The following is a 19,184-nucleotide window of genomic DNA, read 5'->3' on the forward strand; positions in this document are numbered from 1 at the left end:
CCCAGAAGAGTACAAAAATATTTTCTCTCTGAAAAGTCAGTAGAATCATTGCTGCAGAAGCAAGTTCTGCAAGATTCTGGACACTACCTTTTTCGCTGAGAGAATCTATATTGTATTATTAACATGGGGCAGTATTAAACTTTATTTGTGTAGACATTATCACCAATTGCACTCAGAAAAAACTATATCACAGAATCACAGTCTAGTAGAAGTTGGAAAGGACCTAGGTCCAGTTGTGCAGGTCTGTGTCTGGAAAGCTTTTGTATATCTCCTCCTAGGTGCAGGACTTTTCCCTTCTCCTTTTTGATGTTCAAGAGATTCCTGTCTGCCCTATTCTCCCACAGCACCTTAGGGTGCAGCTTTTTGCTTTAGAAAGCTATAATCATGGCAGCTCTACAGACTGAACTCCTCCAGTTATTCACAGGACATGGAAAAAACATGCACGGATTTGTGTAATGTATCGCAAAGTGCCAGGGGCTTTTGAAAAGAAGGCAGAGGGCTCTATGGACCATATACTATGCTATCTACTTGTAAGCACTAAGTACTTAGAAGTTCCAGAGCAATACATTTAATACCACTCCTAGCAATTCAAAAATATAGATATGCACACATCCCCCAAAACATACAATTACAGAAAATTTTGTTGAAATATGTTAAAATGTTATAACATAGAAAATGTCTTTTTGTGACAGAAACTTACTGCTGCACTCAATCATGCTTGAACCTGAAGATCTAGGACAGTCTTAACAAAAAAAAAAAAAAAAAAAAAAAGCAAAAATGAAACATGACATGAGGTCAATTTTGACAGCTTTAAGCCATGGTATCTAAAAACCCAATGGAATAGTATGATTTCTCAGAACATACAATGGATTATAGGAGAATGCAGCCTGCAGGCACTCTGGATGTATGCCCAAGACAGACAACAGCATATGCTCAAGCAGAGGGGACATCAGGGTAATGGAATAAAAAATAGCTGTGTGTTTATCATGAGACGTGAGAAGGCAGCCAGAATCCAGTAATCCCTAGAGGTATTTCTAGGGGCTACTGTTAGATGCTAGGTGTTTGGTACTAGGTGATGTTGGTGTTTGGTTCTAGGCATCCTTATGTCATTTCCATATGGAATAGAATATACAGTACTAGTAATCAGCAGAGTGTCAGATTTCCTTCAAGCACCAAATGCTCCTTTTGCCAGTAAACAGTCAGAAATGTTAAGGACTGATAAATCTTCATGATGGATCAGCACAAAATAACTTAGGACCAGTGATCGTGTAATCATGATTCATTTGAGGAAATGTTCAGTGCCTAATGGACCTCAAACATCTACATCTGCCTGTGTACTGCAGCTGTTGATGATAGCTCTCTAATTGTTTAGGATGGAAAAAAATAATTTCAAAAGATCTTGCTTTTACTTTTCTCAGTAGAAACAAGAGAATGCCCATAAAGAGAAATACTGATGGATTTTTCTTTGCATGTATAGTCTCTTAAAGAACAGTATTTTAGGCAAACTGCGTAACTGGTCTCTTCTGTTTGCAGCCAATCTCATAAAAGCTTCTCAACACAGGGCTGAGAAAGCAATGCAGTTGTATGCTCAAAAGAACGGATTTACAAAAGGAGTCAGACAACACTCACTTACAGACTTACAGCAAAATCCAGAGCTGAAGTTCTGCATCTGGTACAAGGGTAAAGCTATGTATCTGAGAGATTTTCCTAGTGATGAGTAATCAGAAATCATCTTCAGGACTCAACTACAAATTCTCATGTAAGGACTGTTTCTTTGTTCTGTCTGAATATCTTCACTATGGGAAAACATCTCCTTTTGTATGAGAGTTAGAAAGAACAATTAGTTGCCTGTCTATGCTTCCCTGCAACTACACCTTGAACTACACCTTGAACGTCTGCAGATTTTGTAGTTCAGAAGAGGAAGTAGTCAGACATGGATCTGAAGATTTCAGCTATTCAAATGGGATGTAAACTTGGTCTTAAATCTAGGATTCTCAACCAATTTTACAATATACTGTCAATGAACGTGCTGTCCACAAGACACTAATTGTACAAATATCCCTAAAATATCCCTAGTAAGGAATAAACCCACCTTCTTTTGAGAATAACAGCTCATACTTATGCTTTGAGTAATCCAAATTCAATTACTCAGTGGTGTGATACAAATTCACATTTCCCACCTCACCTAAAAAGATCTTCAGCTACAGGAACCGCTAAGAAGCTCTGCAGGATGTACTCTTAACACAATCTGTTAAAGTGCTTTACTTGTGTGGCATAATTAAAAATACTTGTGAGCCTATCTCTCAAGCCAAACAAGAGCTTGGAGTGCTTATCTGGAATTCTCTTCACAGTACGGATGTACTGGTCTCTGAGATAGAAGGGTAAATGTACATAAAGAACTGTCCTTGCTCTTTGTTATTTTCCTTGAATATTTCCTATAAGACACTGTGCTATATTCAACTGAAAATAACTATTGTTGATGAATATTTATTGCTATCTGCATTCAATGACTTCAGCAAAACAGCAAGCTGAACAGAATTCAGACTTATTTTGAGGTGACTGTTATGAAATTCAACATGATGGAAGAAAAAGGTAATATAAAAAATATCAGTTGTTAGGGTGAAAGGAATACATTAACAGAAAAGAAGTTTTGATTCCCTTGCCACAGTGAGCCACTTTCCTACTGCTTAACAACAGATAAGATGCCACTTATTTTCAGACAGGAAAACAAAACAGCGAGAAAGCTGCACACTAAGCTAGTATCACTGCAAGTGTCCTGGGCATTGGTGCACAGAGACTTGGCCTATAATGAAGTCATTTGCATTCACATGCAAACCTGGTTGTGTGGACATCAGTCCAGACTCTGGGAGCTGTTATTTCACTGAGTTTAAAAGAAATTTGCACATGAAAGCCACATCCGCATTACTTAACTCTGCAGCTCACTCAGGGTTGCTTTCCTTTTAGACCAAAGCAAATCTAAGCCTATGATTAAATCTTCAGAGGATTTACTTTATTTTTTGTGGATACCTGCTAGACTTGACAAGTGGTGAACATGTAAATATAATTGGAGGTGCTACTTACACACTCTCCATTTCTGAATCTTGTCTTCCTCACTATACAGCTACATAACTGCAGAATTTTCTCAAACATCCCCAGCAGCTTTTCTGCCAGTTGGCAGTGTGAAGGCATTCATCTTTTCAATATCTCCATGCTTTTCCAATTTAATTGCCAAGTTTATTCTCATGTACAACCAGAACTGAAAGGAACAGGCATGCATGGTGTTAAATATTGATTGAAAAAGACTGCAAATTGTGTGTCACTACGAGATTGATAATCCAAATTAAAAAGCTATACTAGAAGTTAACACTGGACCATAACATACCTAAGACTGCTTATCCACATAGATACACATGTACAAAGTACCATTTCTAACTATCCAGTTGCAAAAATACATTAGTGATTCTTCACAGTTCCTGACACTGATACAATAATTCTCTCAAATGGAAGGAAGGAAGGAAGAAGGAAGGAAGGAAGGAAGAAGGAAGGAAGGGAGGGAGGGAGGGAGGGAGGGAGAGAGGGAAGGAATGAGGGAGAGAGGGAAGGAGGGGGAGAGGAAGGAAGAAAGGAAGAAGAAAGAAGGAAGGAAGGAAGGGAGGAAGGAAGGAAGGGAGGGAGGGAGGCGGGGAGGGAAGGAGGGAGGGAGGGAGGGAAGAAGGAAAGGAAGGGAAGGAAGGTAGGAAAGGAAGGGAGGAAGGGAGGGAAGAAAGAGGAATATAATCCTCAGTGTTTGTAATGTCTGAGGAATCGTATTACTGAATTTAGTCACAAAGTCTTTGGCTTATTCACCGAACAGCTACAGCCCCACCACTGACAGTGGAAATTCCTCTATGGTATCCTGTTAATGCACTTCAATCCTGACCTGAAAGAACCTTTATGGTTGACAGGATAGTTTAATTTTCATGTCCATTCAATCTTTGGCCTCTGTGCTAAGACTGCCAACAAGGGTACAAATTAACACCAATTATTCTGACGTTTGATGTACTGGGCTGAGAGCACCAACTCATTTTACACAGGCCATCACCCAGCTGTCAGATGTTAATGACTTTTGGTTACTTCTGACCTGCTTCAGATTCATCTGAGTAGCTCAGAGTTGAAAGAGTCTCTATTTTATTAATAAGAAACTGACCTTTCACAAATTCAAGTGTGAATGTTTATTTTCCCATTAAACAATAACAAAGGACCAAAGCCCAGCCTGTTGTATACTCAGTGGATTTATGCCACTATAGAATTTAGCCTATTCATGTCAGTTGCGTTGGGCATGGAAAGCAACAAATGTCCCTCAAAGTTGATTAAATTAAGAAATATCTATGCATTAGTAAATAATGTATTCTGGCATTTGTCATTTAAAAGCCACAAGTAGTTTAACAGCAGAATATTATGCAATTATCTCTGAGGGTGGAAGAATAATGAAGGCATTTGTTAGAAAATAATTCCTTTGATATTCACTGAAGAAATTATTTGTTTACTATATTGTTTGTTAACATTGCTCAATTAGTCCTACATTGTGCGGATATATTTTTCCCTTAGCTTAGAGCATGGCTGGCTTCAAGATGCTCTTTCCTAAGGATGACTTGTTTCAGGAACAGACTCTAAAGAAGCTGATTATTGTGCAGTTTTGTGATGGTAATTGCTGAGATCTGCTTGCTTCAGTTACATAATAGAGGCTTAGTTTTGGAGTCTGTAAACTTTTTCATGTTAAGATTGTAATACCTATTGAACAGTGTCAGGGTATGGGAATGGCCAGTGACAGTACAGAACGTACACCACTGCATGGCATTGTGTCATGTAAGAGTCAAGGCAAATTAAGAAGGTAAATGGGGTTCCCAAAGTCCCATTCATTTGAGACTTACTTATCTTCAAAGTATTCTATTATTTTAGAATTTTAGGGAGGTAAGCTATATGTGCAGTGATAATTAAGACATAGGACCTAGTTGAGAGAAAATGGCTGAGCTCGATGACTGGTTGTACAGAACTGCTTTATTCCAGAGGAGTCTAGATTGAGAGATGATAACAGTCTTCAACTACGAAAAGAAGCTTAATCTCTTTGTCATATCTATGGTTGAGAAGATGAGAAATAGGAGCTTAAACTGAAGAGGTTAGGTTAGACTTCAGAAACCCCTCTCAGTGAGAACTTTTAAGAACGTGTTAGGAATGCTGTACCATGAAGGTAACAAAATGCTGTAGCTGATCTGAATATAGATAATTAGCTGTCTTAGAGTACAAGAATTAACTAGATAATCTATCGAGTTGTTTAAATTCCATTATTTTGTCAGCTGACTACAGTAAACAATATTACCTGTATCCAGAGAATTTTTTACATTGTGTTAGGTAACACAGCTCTTTAAGCTCATGCTCTAATATAAATTTAGTCTTCAGGAAGGATAACATGATATATCTAAAATGGAGGTGGTGTCTTAGTGAGTTGACTGTCAAATGAGTTGTGGCTACTGCCTCTTTCAAAACTTCCCAGAAAATCACAATTGTTAGTATCTTAGAGGCATATGTTACTACATAGCTCTGAGCTGAAGGCACATGCATTGGAATGAAAACTTTTAAAACTTTATGGCATTTCCATCTTACATACATCTTTGGGAAGAAAGCCTTAGAGTGATGTTGTTGGTCACTATACTTGATACACCATATTATACCTTAAGAACAGACAGAGCTCTGTTCATATCTCACCTCACAAGGAAAACAGTCTGAAAGACTGAAGACTGATGTAAGAAATAGATGAATGTGTTTCAAATTCCATGTGGTAAATTTGCTTAACACTACTGCAGTATCTGCAGTAACTACAGGATGTTTGAAAACAATTAAAGATAAAATATTTCAACTGAACCCCTGCTTAATTTAGGTGTTATTAAATCAAGTATGATAGGCAAAATAATTACCACGAGATTATTGAAATCTTATTTATTGCAGATTAACTATTCAATAGACGATAATTAAGGTTTTATGAAACAAGGAATAATAGAATTATAACAATTTTTATATATATACAACATCCCCCACACCCCATCCTGCACTGCGTCAAAGCCCTTGTGTCTGCTCAAGAAGCAAGAATAAAATTTTGCACTGCATGGAAATCAAGAAAAGAAATCTGAAATAAAAATCAACCATGGCATTTCAGGCGTTAATCTGTGCTCTATTCTCTTCAATCCTTCCTTTTTGTACTACAGTTTTTTGAGATTTTTGAGAAAAGTATTATAAGAAAAACACAAGATCTTTGGTGGTGATGCCTGGTGAGTTACTAGAATATACTTGTAGAATTTATGGTACTACTGGTTTTCTTGCCAACAACTCAACAGTTGTGACACAAGGCTCCTGGTTTGCTTTGCAGCTCCAGAATAAGAATAGATGATAGAAACTTTTTTCATTGTCTCCAGCATTCCAGACTCTTTAAAGTATAAGATGGAGTTACAGGGCAGCCATAACTGGGTACGATGCAAAGATATATTACATTAATACAGTAACACAGTGTAGTTGTTTACAAAAATGTAATTAATATTCTGCCCAATACTCTTCACTGTCTTTGTAACCACAGGTACCTTTCTATATGTGGGTGTAGTAAGTTTTTTACACTGCTGTTTCTCATAAGTTGTCGTGGTTTAAGCCCAGTCAACAACCCAGCCACACAGCTGCTTACTGACTTCCTCCCCTTCCTCCCCCATGCTCCCAGAGGGATGGGGGGGAGAATCAAAAGAATGTAACTCCCATGGGTTGAGATAAAAACAGTCCAATAACTGATGTATAACACAGACCACTACTGCTACCACCAATAATAATAATGATGATGGAAATAAAAAGGGAAGAGAATACAACCGCTCACCACCAGCCAGCCAATACCCAGCCCAACCCAAGTAGTGATCTAACCATTCCATGTAACTGCCGCCAGTTTATATAGTAGGCATGATGTGCTGTGGTATGGAATACCTATTTGGTTAGTTTGGGTCAGGTGTCCCCTCTCTGCTTCCTCCCGGCTTCCCCTCCTCTCTGGAAGAGCATGAGACTCAGAAAGTCCTTGGTCAGAGTAAACATTACTGAGCAGCAACTAAAAACATCGGTGCTCTCAGTGCTGTTCCTAGGCTGAAAGTCAAAAACACAGCACTGCACCAGCTATTAAGGAGAAAAATGCTACTGCTAAACCCAGGACATAAGTATAATGCACATCACAGCAAAAAGTAGCTCAGCACTCCTTGAAATACTTCTGAAGAAAACAGAACACTGGTAGTCATCACTTTTTACCATACAAAATCCCCCTTATGTCAAAGATTTAGAAACATAGCACTGTATGTTTCTTGTATGGGTGTTGGGTTTTCAATGGGGGGAGAGGGAGATGAGAGTTGTGTACGTATATATTGCAAACTCTTTTTAACATAAGAGGTCAAGTTCATAATTAATAATAGCTTGTTTATATTGCAAGAGATCTGCAGGTTTCCAAGTCAAGAAGCTAAAGTGTTTAGCTGCTCTGTGGGGTTAGAATAGAAAAAAGCTGTTGCTCAAATAGGGTAGGAAAACAAAATTCACAAAACAGTAAATATTAGACAAGTTCTCCAGCTCTTTATTGACACTCCAGAAAATGCCAATAAAAAATTCATTCCAGTTTTCTTATTTCTTTTCTTCAGCCACAACTATGGTTTGTCCCTTGATAAATTTACTCTTTTCCACCCTGAGTCCATGCTAACCCAGAAATCTGATTTTATTATTTCTTTTAGTACCTTTAATGCTTCATGCTTGTCAAAGTTTTTTACAGCCATATATAAATATCATCTGTATTTTTCCATTTAGATAGTTTGTTCTGAATCCTTAAGCATCCTGATTATTTTCTGGGCTTAGAGATTCTCATATTGATCTCTAAAGACCAAAACATATATGGAAATGTTCTTTTGTTCGTTTTCCAGTTTTCAGCAATAAATCATGAGACAATCTGCTAGGTCTTGCCTTCCAGTGCTTTTTTAACCGACAAATTTCCTGTCGCTGTATGATTATGAAGCTTTTGTCAAAGTTTTAAAATATGAACCATTGTCTAAACTCTTTTTTCAGAAACTGGAAAATACTTATTCAAGATGGATAAAGTAAGCAGACAGCTGAAAGCTGGACTTAATGCACACGTATGGGGGGGTAACATGAAGCTCTACTAGAATGGGGACACTTCAGTATTTTTAATAGTATAAGTAAAGCAATCACACAGCAAATCATCACCTTTACATAGAGTTAAGACATCGGAAGTGACAGTGTTAGAGATAAATAGTCAATAAAACAGTGAGAATTACCACCATCTACCAGAAAATTAGTATTTTTTCTTCTTTAGACTTGCTATAATAAATCCAAGTGATGTATAAGAACCCACTGTATAGCAACTATAGCAGTTAGAAAATATTTACCCATCACAGCAACAAGTGAAAAACTGTTATAAAAGGGTTATACAAACAATTTAGAAGGAATCTGTAAGAGTTAGTAACGCCCAGTAGACTTAATAGTCCATTCAGAATTTGCCCATAGAAATATCAGATTTTTCATTGAGATTTCACTCCATCCAGTGACTGTGAATAAATTATTTTCCCATTTGCAGTTAGGAGATTGTCTGATACGGAGATAATGACACTGTGTCTATATTCTATTTGTTATCACATTGGATCTGGCTGAGGTGGAGACAATTTTCCCCATAGCAGCCATCATAATGTTGTGTTTTGTATTGGTAGCTAGAAAGGTGTTGGCAGCACACCACTGTTTTGGCTTCTGCTAGGCAGTACTGGCACAGCATTGAAGCTGTCTCTCTAAAATTCCCCCTCTCTCTCCTGAAGGCCAGTAGGCTGGGGTTGGGCAAGATCCTGGGAGGGGTGGGCTTGATGATCAAGTAGTGAGGTGGATCAAGAACTGGTTGAAAGGAAGAAGGCAGAGAGTTGTGGTCAATGGCGCAGAATCTAGCTGGAGGTCTGTGACTAGCGGAGTCCCTCAGGGGTCGGTGCTGGCACCAGTGCTGTTTAATATTTTCATCAACGACCTGGATGAGGGAACTGAGTGCACCCTCAGCAAGTTCGCTGATGACACAAAACTGGGAGGAGTGGCTGACACACCAGAAGGCTGTGCTGCCATTCAGCGAGACCTGGACAGGCTGGAGAGTTGGGCGGGGAGAAACTTGATGAAATTTAACAAGGGCAAGTGTAGAGTCTTGCATCTGGGGAAGAACAACCCCATGTATCAGTACAGGTTGGGGGTTGACCTGCTGGAAAGTAGTGAAGGGGAAAGGGACCTGGGGGTCCTGGTGGATAGGAGGATGACCATGAGCCAGCAATGTGCTCTTGTGGCCAAGAAGGCAAATGGCATCTTAGGGTGCATTAGAAAGGGTGTGGTTAGTAGGTCAAGAGAGGTTCTCCTCCCCCTCTACTCAGCCTTGGTGAAGCTGCATCTGGAATATTGTGTCCAGTTCTGGGCCCCTCTGTTCAAGAAGGACAGGGAATTGCTTGAAGGAGTCCAGCGCAGAGCCACAAAGATGATTAAGGGAGTGGAACATCTCCCTTATGAGGAGAGGCTGAGGGAGCTGGGTCTGTTTAGCTTGGAGAAGAGGAGACTGAAGGGTGACCTCATCAGTGTTTACAAATATGTAAAGGGTGGGTGTCAGGATGATGGAGCTAGGCTTTTTTCAGTGATATCCAGTGATAGGACAAGGGGCAATGGGTGTAAACTGGAGCATAGGAAATTCCACTTTAACATCAGGAAGAACTTCTTTACTGTAAGAGTGACAGCCCTGGAACAGGTTGCCCAGGGGTGTTGTGGAGTCTCCTACATTGGAGATATTCAAGGCCCGCCTGGACAAGTTCCTGTGTGATGTACTGTAGGTTACCCGGCTCTTGCAGAGGGGTTGGACTAGATGATCTTTTGAGGTCCCTTCCAACCCTTGGGATTCTGTGATTCTGTGACACAGCCACGACCGCTGACCCACATGGACAAAAGGGATATTCCATACCGTATGATGTCTGCTCAGCCATAAAAGCTAAGACAAAGGAGAAAGAGGCAGCGGGATTTGTTATTATGGTATTTGTCTTCTGGAGCAGCTGCTATGTGTACTGAAGCCCTACTTCGCAGGAAATGTTTGGACATAACCCGCAGATTGGAAGTAGAGAATAGATCTTTCAATTTCTTTTGCTTCTGCATGTTGCATTTGGTTTTGTTTGGTTTGGGTTTTCTTATTAAACTGGTTTTTATCCTGACCCATGATGCTGGTTGCTTTTACTTTTCCATCTTATTTTCTTCCCCTTTGTCCTGCTGAGAGGCGAAGTGATAGAATGTCATAGGGGGCACCTGGTGTCTAGCCAAGTTCAACCCATCATAGTTATTAAACTAGAAAAAAATATATTACTTATATAATAATTCTATATAATTATATAATATATGAGTAATAATAATAATAATAATAACATGTAAATAATAATATTATTTATATTACTTTGCTTATTGGATAATTTGGTATGTTCTGTAGTTGAGATTCCTAGGACTTTAACTATTCTGAGGTCAAGAAATTTATCTTGCCAAAATAAAAAAATATCACAATCCTTTTTTCTGTTTCTGATTCCTTTTTAAGCAATGACAACAAAATGATATAGTTATGCATGCCAGCTGAGTTCTAGACAGATTATTTAAGTTCTATTTCATTTCAGAAACCTTGTGTCTTAGATGCCAATATGGAAATTTTCTGCAAAAAGACTTTGACGCTCTAGACAGAAATCAGTTTTATTGCCTTTCAGTAAGAGAGAAGCATCTGTAGCTTTGCGAGGAGTGGGGGGAAGGCATGTTTTCTTTTAATCTATTACTTCCTCACACTTTAGGAACAACAGAAAAAATGGCAGGGGAAATTAAATCTAATAAGGTTGTATCTGGCTCAGAAACTAAGAGAATTGTGTTTGGTTTAATGTCCTTAATTTAAAAATTAAAAGGGAATAACGTGAAAAGATGTTTCTTTTACACAACTGTGAAGTGTTTGAGTGAGTGTATGAATATGCTGTAGCACAGTGTCCAAAAACTGAGTAATGGCACCACCTGGACACTCAAGGCTGACTCATACGTATGGCATTTCTTGCTTCCATTGGAAAGAACTCATCTCTCCTAAGTACAGAAAGTACTGTTTCTAACTCAGGAAGGGGATGACATTGCCTTGACCTATTATCCAGCTGCCCAGAGAGTAGTTCACACACAGGTCTGAGACTGTTCCCCCGACCAAGAGGAAGCTTTGAATGAATTGCTCATTCATCATTCCAACATCATTAAATCAAGCTCTTCCTCTGTGTTGTTGCTTTGTTACTCTTCAGTACTAGCAAAGAATCCAAGCTTAGCTAAGGCTAAGACAAACAAATTAACTTTGTACTCCAACCTGTTGTTCAGTTAGCTTTCAATACTGATCTGTCTTATGGTAAGATCCTGACTGGAGGAAAGATGAATAGAGTATGTGTTAAATTTTACGGCTCATGTGTCTTTCTCAGACTGAAAGGCATCTGTATTATATTTTTCCCTTCTGCTCTGTATTATCTAGTACTTTTTTCTCATGCACAAGAACTCAGGATATAATTAATCCACATATTTGAAAAAAATATGTAGAAAAAGAGATGTTAAAAAAGAAAAACAAACCAAAAAACACCAAACTACAGAAGAAAAAAGAGTGCTATTCTATATTCTATGCAGAAAAGTAATCAGGTCTCAACATTTGCACCAAAAAAATTACTTGATCTTTTTCCCAAATGTAAGCAAGACTCTTAATGAAGAGGTTTTAACAGCTGACCCGAAGATCTCATGAACAGCATAATAAAAGTGCAGTAAGATATTCATATGCTATAGTTTCAAACATTTAGACATTTAAATTGAAAATATGTTAACTTAAAAATTAACCAGATTTCTTTTTTTTTAATAATTTGCCAGTATTTGCTGGTCTATCTGGCTCATAAATATCTCAGACAGTACAGTTGCTATGTGGGTTTTGTTTTCCACTCCTCCCTAATGTCAAAATTCACAATGTCAAGGAGAAAAAAACCCAAAACTTTTTCAAGATATAAAGTTTCTTCAAGTACTGAACAAAAGGTTGAATCGATTTTCCTTGGGGATTACCTATGTTCTTATGTATTCTCTTCTTTAAAGAACTCTTTACCTCAGCTGCTCTGTCAATATGCCATATAACATATATTTTCTTTCTGTAAATTGATCTAATTTAATTTTCTATTTTGACAGAATAAAAAATACAGATGTACATTAACTCACTTTAATCATCACTTATATTAGCGTTGGAGTTTGGAGACTTCACCTGTACCAGTGAAGTAGGCCAGATCTTATTTCCTGAAACCAGCAAAATCTTTGTCTGTGACTTTAAAGATGCATATGTAGTTGCTGTTAAAATTGCTCTATAGTCTGACAAAAGAAGTCCCGACAGAAAGCTTTCTTCATATATATTATATTAGAGCTCTAGAAACTCCTGTCTGTCTCCAAACCAAGTTTTCTAAATTAATTTCTGGCCCATCCCAATGACAAAACCAGTGGTGATTTTATAGTATTGGCCTTAAACATTGTTGCTGTTTGTATTCTTTCTATTTAATAATATAAATTAAACTATCCTCAATTTTATCATGCTTTTAGACACTTACAAGCTAGGAATTAAACAGATATTATACTTAATACAAACACATGTATTTCAATAGATATTGTAGCAGAAGGTTATTCTCTTTATAGATCTTCGGCTAGCTGTGACTTGTGAATAGGTTTTTAATGGTTCCTAGATCAGATTAGGAAGAAATTTTTCTGAATATCTGATTAGCTGGAATAGATTTTTGCACATAGGGACACAGACTACCTTTTAGAATCATCTTAGGTTTTCCCCATTGTAACATTTTTATGACAGTGAAAGCTCTTGAGACACTTGTGGCGTTCCCACTCTGTGGTTCTACCATCCTAGAGCACAACAGTTATATCTGAGGATCTGTACTCTGGAGTTGCTGCTTTCAAAGCAAAGAAAGCCGAATGAAATAATCCTAATCTAATGTCTCAAATTAGAAGAACTAGTGGTCTCTTGTTACCTTAAAATATATGAAGCTAACAAAACTCTTGAGTTTGAAAATGTGGGTGGTTTTATTCCTTAAAAAAAAAAAAAAATAAATCAACAAACACATATTTATTGTTCTGAATTCTCCTGCTCTGTTTTCATGGTCTAGATTTTTTTTACATAACCACAGCCATCTTCCATACATGTCCACTCAATTTCTTGACAAAGTGTTCCCTGAGCTTTTGTCCTCTTTCCCTACAATTTTATACCTTATCATGTCCGTCCATTTCTTTTTATTTCTAGTTATTCCATACAATCTTTTCTGTAGCCGATTCACCTATTTTACAGCTCTCCTATTAATCCATTTTTTCCTGTTTTCTTGCACTCATTTTCTCACATATAAACCTCCCAAATCTATTTTCAATTACTCTTCCAAACTTGGCAATCAAATATTACTGTTGTTTGCCTGCCCAGATTATTTTGTTTCCTCCTTTCTGCTGGTCAACTATACTTTCAGCCAATATAAATTCAACAAATAATCCCTTAACTTTTAATGTCTGAACATTTTACAGTAGCCTTAAATTCTTTGTTTCTTTGTGGTATTTTGTTTCCTTACCTTCTGTTCAAAATCCTGAGGCATACAAAACCTCTGTTTTAAATGTTATACTCCTCTTCCTTCTCAGATTTTTCTCAGTTTCTTTTCTCACATTCAGCTCATCACCTAGTTAAAATTGCTTTTGGAGATATGTGCATAAACTGTTACTTCAGCCATTTTCTGCCAGTTAATCCTCTAATTACACCTTTTTCACAACCATTTTATTCAGTTTACATCTGTCATCTACACAACTGTCAGTCTCCAGCAGTTTTTTTACAAATTATCCTTTAAGAATTTTTCTTAGCTTTCATGTCCTTGCCTGTTTCAGGTGCATGAAGAGAGACAAAGAAGTCCATCAGCTGTATTGTATGGCAGGAACAAGAGTCAGATTAGAGAAGTAAAATATTACCCTAGTTTCCACTCCTTCCCCTCCTAGTTTTTGACAGACTGGAATTGCTACAACAGGCAGTGTTGGGCAGGAGATGAGGAACCCATTACTAACAATAATATCTTCAGGAGCTCATTAGGAGTATGAAAGATCCCTTCTCCAGCAAACTCAGAGTTCAGCCAGAGCTTGGAATGAGGGAGTGTCCATCTCTCACAGAGGAATAAGGTATCTAGTTTATGGAAGATGATATCTTGCAGTTGTGAGAGGCAGAAGTTGTAAAAGTGGACTGCTTTACTAGGTATTTTTGTCATGATCTTACAGGCACTCAAATAAGCCTTTTTCTCTCAGAAAGAAAAAAAAAACAACCAAACACCAAAGAACCCCCAAATCCAAAGAATATATACTGTGATGTATTGCCCTTTCATCTACTTCAAGCAGTAAAGCTGAGCTTCTGTATTTCTCTGTGTGTATTTTATTTTATTTTAATTTTATTTTATTTTATTTTATTTTATTTTATTTTATTTTTTATTTTATTTTTTATTTTATTTTAGCTGTTCATGGGAAAACAAATTTCTTCATCTTTATTTCTGGATGTAATTTAGCTGATATTACTAACCGACTGACCTCATCTGAGAAAAAAAAAAAAAGCTTTTGGATGTTGCTGCAAGGTCCACATAATAATGAACAGATATTTAAGCAAGAAGTACAGACTATGCTATTTTGACTGTGTTGCCTCTGGTTACAGTAATTGCGGTCAGATGAAGTATGTCAGTTTATGCCCAACATACATTCTCAGTCAGAAGGTAGCATTTTGTAAAACAGGAAAGCCTCTTGGTAAAATGAAAGGCCTCTCAAAGCTTTCAGCTGGCAATAGTGCACCACCCCAGCAGCTCAGTGTGTGTCAAGTTATCACTTCACTGACAGCCAGGCTACATGTCAAAGATACTGCAGTCGTATCTACAAGTAGAAGCTATTTCCTTCCACTTTTATTCCCTGACACTTGCAGTCTTAACCCTGTTAAAATTAAGCCTAATTCTTTGCCATCAGAATCCGTAGAAACATGCTACAATTACTTATTAAGCAGGGAAACAACCCTTGTTTTAACGAGTGTGGGTGAAAAAATATTATACACATGAATGAGAGCAACACCTTAATTGGTTAACACACCCACAACTCTGCAGAGAAAATCGGATATCTACCTGATACCTTGCTGCTGGAACTCATATCTGAATCTTTGAGTTAGCTGACCGATGTGTAAAAACTCATGCAGGCAGACAGACAACTCCTTGCTAAAATTGCTCCAAAACAGAGAAGGCTTTTGTGAATTGTTAATTTCAGTAAGCAGAGTTTTCTGTGCTTATGAGTGATTAGTTTCAGACAGGGATATAGATGGGCAAGCATGCTGCACATGATATTTCCCAGTCCACCTATTTCTGATGCGGTGTTTGAGCAGGATAATGTTGGTCTCTCAGACAAGTATGTTAATCTACTTGTGTTATAAAATGTATGTATCTGAGCCCACCAAGGAATTTTACTTTTTCTACATGCAGAGTTAGATTGGCACACTTTTGGAAATGCTTCCTTCCACACATTAACTGTGATGATATGGAAGAAATTTATCTCATATTTGCTGTCAAAATTGCCCAGGTTGTGAGTGAACACCCATGCTCAGCTTTTTCTTCTACAAAAGTAATGAAACAAACTCTCAGCTTAGGTTACCTGTCATAACATTGAGTGACTCAAAGCAATTCAGGAGCAACAGTTTAGGCTGCAGAAGACTGTCACTACTGGTTCTGTTAAACATGCACTGCTGCAAGCAGCTGGCACCAAACATCGCTGTACACTGACAGCTTAAATAGAAAATGTAGCTTAAAGCTACATTATGAAGACAATTTTTTTCACATAAAATAAACAATAATAAGAACATAATCTGGTTTCTGAATGTGTTATGATTTTTCAGGCTAATAGCAATTGGCAAATAAATTTTTACATAGACTGTTTTATTTCAAAATGAAGAACTGAGAATGCAATAGAGATAAGATGAAACGTTTAAATGGAAGATCGAGAGACTTGGGTTTTTGTAGGCTTGTACTACTGTCAAAGCCTTTGACTTTATACAGGGTATTTCACTCAAGTATCTAAATGTAAAGCATGGTTAATGGTATTTTCCCTTCTGTAAACTGAAAGAACGGTGTGAAGAGAAGTGTTATTTTATGTGCATGGTCCTTTTTTTGTATAGGTAGTAACAACTACTTAGGTTCTACTCAGCTTTGTTTTTTCAGTGAAAAATTGAAGGAAAATGTTTACAATTAAAGGTCTAAAATAAAATGCATTTCCAGGAAAAGAAAGCAAGGAAGTGAGTTTGTATCTAAATCTAAATTAAGCCTAATGTATAAGTTTCTAGGTTTGATATACACAATACCTATTAAGAGGAAGTTATGACAAATAAAAATAGCAAATGTATCTGTCACAGAACGCTTTCCATATTTTGTCTGACATGGCCTTTATTCCAATGGGCAAAAGTACAGAAACATTTTCACTCCCATGCTTCATTAGTCCACAAATACAGGTATATACAGACACACATTCACACTCACAAATCTAAGATTTCAAATAATTTCTTACGGCCTTAAGAAAATATTCTTCTGTTCACTACAATTTTTTTGGAAAGAACATTGATTAACATTACCAGTAGAAAAATCAGACATAGTTGCTTTCAAAGAAAAAAACTATAACCAGTATCTTGTGTCAAGTTCTCTCTGCTGCTGCTTCAGATGTCAAAGTCAGTGGTGCACTGCAGCGTTGAAGGTAATTTCCATTTAGTGATAAAAGCTGTTTTCCTCTTTTTTTTTTTTTTTTTGGCTTGTCTTTTGTCTTCTTTGTCTTTCTACTTTCCCCTTATCCACCTAATACCACTCAAACATCATTGACACACACTTACCATACCCTGGTGATTCCTATCCACCGACATGACATGCCTATAGCACAAATGCTGATGATGCATTATACTTCCAGCACTTTTTGTCGCAGTGACATTCCTCAACAAAGCACTGCCTAGGGGCAGCTGCTGGTTCACTGCCACTCTCTTATGCAGCAGTTATTCAGTTCGATTATATGTTGATAAGCATTTAAAAAGCACTCGTGCAGGACTTCTTATTTACCAACATTCATGATTTGTTTTTCCTCCTGCCATCTGCAAATCTAATTGGAGACAAAAAAAAAAAAAAAAAAAAAAAAAGAAAAAACATCTGATAGTTTTTCACAATGCTTGGATTAGATACTGACCGTAAATATATCTTCATTAACCATCATGTTTCTAAAATAAAAGCTCAGGGAAGGGTAGAAAGAGAGGAAAAGAAAGAAAATACTTATGTGTTAAAAGTCACATTTTCTAAACAGCATGTTGCTAGTGTTTTCAATGAATGTAAAAATATCACAATGATAAAATCCATGAATGAATCTCAGGGGTTTAGGTCTTATAGTCAGGAATTATCCAGATACCAAAGAATCTGAGTAGACTTCTGGTGGGTAAGATAAAGCTAATAAAGAAACCAAAGCACCTCAGCTGTTTACCTAATATAAGTCAGTATATGCTAGTCAGCGAGAACTTCTGTACCCCCTCTATATTATACTGAGACAGCATTCAGAACTAGCTGCCTTGATTTATTGCTATGTGAACTAAAAGAAATTAAAAACTTCAATTTCTTATAAGAATCGTATTTATTACAGAGTTCCAGGTGTTTTATTCAACAACAAAAAAACCCACCCTAACAGTTTCATTTTAAGGGTTTAGTAACTGTTTCATATATCATCAAACATGAAATTAATATAAAAAAATATTTGGTTTTGAGACAAGTAAATTAATAAGACCTAAAAAAACAATTGCTTTATTACAGGTCACTTCAAGCTAGAATTGTCAATAAATTAGTCTTTTAAATTAATGTGTGGACAATAGAACTGCAGATAGGTAAAGTTCTTCCAGACACAGCAAAATGCCCTGCTTGTGTAAACTGTTATCCATAGGCTTGATCTAATTTTGTGTATTCATCAAGAACTGTAAATATAAATACTCACTTTAGGCTAAAAACTCCAATTGTATGTGTTGACTAATACATGACCTAAAATATACTGGTTTGTGCAGAGCTGATTCTTTTATGGTGGGAACATGCAGCTCCTGAAAATGAATAATAATCATCATTAATAATAATAATAATTAATAATAATAGTAACAACAACAACAACAGGACTGCCATTTTAATTAGTTGTCAGTTTCAGAAATCTGAGTTAAAGCTACTTAGCTTAGTAAAGGTGTAAATCAGTTCTACAGTCGTAGTTTTATGCATATAAGTCTCCTTGCACAGTGTGTAAGAAGACAGTGAAGCAAATTTAAAGATGAAGATTTCATAAACAAGAAAAATATCTGAAAGTTATCTGAAAGAACAGCAGGGTTACTTCCAAAGGTTTTCTATAAAATTATTGAGGTTTGAGTCCCAAACCTACAAAACAAATAGATCCCGATTTGAAACCCATAGTTAACACCTTTTTCATGGATATTTAAGTAAGGCATTAATAAAATACCTAAGCAGCTTTCAGGTAAACCATTTTGTCTTCTAAAAGTCAGTAGCTGCTTTGATTCTTCCTGTCTTTTTTGTAGCCTGATTACAAGATAGTCTACCTGTTCTGCCAAGTGGAAGAAAGAAAAACCATTACTGAAATGTCACTCTGACCCTATTCAAAGCATCAAAGACTTTTCAAAAATCAGGTCTTGAAGTAAATCCAAAGATGGCCAGCTTTTGATTAATGCAGTTTATTTCCTCCTTGTGAAAGACCTGGAGCCCTAGAACAGGTAATGAACTGCTCCTGCTACTGTGCACCCGCAACATCCAGTAGCTTTGAGCTGAATACTGTCAGTACAAATGAATTGACATAAAAGCTCCATCAACCAATTCAATATTCTTAATCTTTTGTTTATATATGAATGAGATATTAATGGACAACAGGGAGAAGGCAGCTGGACCACACAAAGTCATACAGTGTCATGGAATACATAAGAGGGAGTTACTTGATATATTTATAGAATTCAGCATAGAACCATGAGGAAAGAGCACATCGCTAAAGGA

The sequence above is a fragment of the Lathamus discolor genome, chromosome 6 (genome assembly GCF_037157495.1).
Source record: "Lathamus discolor isolate bLatDis1 chromosome 6, bLatDis1.hap1, whole genome shotgun sequence".
Classification (NCBI taxonomy): domain Eukaryota; kingdom Metazoa; phylum Chordata; class Aves; order Psittaciformes; family Psittacidae; genus Lathamus; species Lathamus discolor.